Raw genomic sequence first — 2,332 nt, 5'->3', positions numbered from 1 at the left:
GACGTGTCCATAGAAATGACTGATTCGCTTTCGGATTCAGTTGATGAACTACCAGTTGTTGAATCTGTCATGGTTGTATCGAATGTAGTGTCAATTGGGGGGGTGCTTTCGCGACTAGAAGTGGCCGAAGCGGCCGAGGCGCAGTTACATTTGCAGTTGCAGCTGGGTGCTGGCTTTTGCAAGTTGGAAAGTCTGTCTTGCAGAACACTTGCGAATGTTGGAGCATTGTTTTGAAGTTGCAGCTGTTCCTTTGCCTCTTTGTATGAGATTCCATTGTCGATTCTTATTCTGGTGATTTTATTTTCGGTTTGCCATACGGGACAATTCCTACTAGAAGAGGAGTGGTTCCCTTGGCAGTTGACACAAAAAGCTGAAGCATCGCATACTTTGTTTGCGTCTGTTTGTTGTTCCGGATGTTCATGGCCGCAGTTTCTGCAAAGCGGATTTTCGCGTTTGCATCGCTTGTTCGTATGTCCAAATTTGTAGCACTTGTAGCATTGCATGGGATTGGGATAAAAATTTCTAGTCCCGGCTCGAATGAACCCAAAGTAAATAAAATTGGGAACGACAGTTCCGCGAATGGTCAATATTAAAGTGGCCGTTGGCACAACAATGTTGTTGTCCTTTCTGGTGATGCGTTTGACGCCGATCACACCTTGAGCGGTGAGTTCTTTCACCAGTTCGGATTCCGGAAGGTCGATAACTTCGCGGCAAGTCACAACGCATTTGCGTTGGTTTAAAGTTGGGTGGAAGATCACTTCTACAGGAGTATTATCAATCAGTTTGGTAATCGAAAGTAACTTACCGACTGTATCCTCATCCCTGGTTGTCAAGATGTACTGGAGTTTCTTTTTATCATCTCGCTGTGGTTTGGCGCTGTTGAATTTTTTTACAACTGCCTTGATGGTATTGCTGACTGTGAAGGGGTTTGTTGGAAGCACCTTGTCTCCTGTGGCTCTCAGAAGCAGTATCTGGAGATTACCGTTCGAGGGGTCCGCCCATAGTGGAGCGGTGGCTTCGGTGGGCCTGCCCTCATAGAAATTTGTAGCCCGGCCTCCCGGAGGCCCGGAGCTACTTGAAGCCATGCTTCTGCTTGACTATACCTAGGTTATAGTCAGCAGGTACGGATATGAAATCACTAAAATTCCTTATTGGGAGATATTCACTAAGGGGTATGTTCCCAGAAAAATACACTTTGTTCTAGTAAAGCACTTTGAAAAGCCACCAATGGGTGCGGAAAATTGCAAATCACACTTAATATAATAATTGCTTCCGTCACTTCACTTGCTTGTATGCGTGTTTTTCTTTTTAGATTTTATTTAATAATAAATATTCACTACACTACAATATAACTGGCAACACTGCCCGAAAGAAAAAGGGGGCGTGGCGTCGGTGACGCCGAAAAAGCGCGCGCTTTTTCCGGCAAGCCGGTGAGCGCCCGCTCTCCACGGTCGAAGCGAGCTATTGCCTTTTCCCGCTCTCCTTCTGCTGTCACCTTAAAACTTATTCTAACAAATCTCCTTCCACAATCGCCAGGGGGAACGTCCCAGTCCGCTGTCCAGAAACGCCAAAACTCCGAGTTGCTGAAAGAAAAATCGACCTTCTCGGTCGGAGGTTAAAATCAGTATGATGTATTTTTTTGCCATCGCTCCCTTTTAACGCTCATTCGTTCGTCTCGTTGGACTCGCCCCTTTGGCTGAGTCTGCCGATTTGTCTCTATCCTGTGAGTGTGTACCGCTAGAGTACAAAACGCGCGCTGATGACCACCTATGCATTCCCTATCACAGCCATCATTTTGATTGTACGATATGTGCATACGCCAAAAGTTGATTAGAGGCGAATGAACTGCAAAGTTTAAAGCCTCTTAAAAACAAAGAAACAAACAAACCAAAAGTTGCCCGGCGTTGATAAGTACAAAGGTTTCAGAAAAAAAACGCAAAAACACAACGCCAAAGGTTCTTTTCAAAACCACCAGCATGTTCATAGAGAGTAAACAGTAAACTAATCCATTTTTCAGGTAGATAGGTAGGTATTCACGTAGGAGAAGAAAATCAAACAATATATTTAAAATATATATTTAACAAAAGCTGTCCCCTTTGTATAGTCCTACGTCACTCCGGTTATGTCCCCGACATTACCCACCCGTATTTTATTTATAAACGAAAACAAAGACTCATTATTTTAATGAAAAACTTTCATAATTTATCAAAATATTTTTCGAATGTAAATAGCTGATGTTGAAAACGATTTACAAAGGTTGTACAATACTATTTCGTTCAGGGAAACTTCTTGACTTCTCGCACACCGAGTGGACAAATGTGGGCTCCCATTC

Source organism: Toxorhynchites rutilus, chromosome 1, assembly GCF_029784135.1.
Source record: "Toxorhynchites rutilus septentrionalis strain SRP chromosome 1, ASM2978413v1, whole genome shotgun sequence".
In the NCBI taxonomy this organism is placed as follows: Eukaryota; Metazoa; Arthropoda; class Insecta; order Diptera; family Culicidae; genus Toxorhynchites; species Toxorhynchites rutilus.
This window is presented reverse-complemented; position numbering follows the sequence as displayed.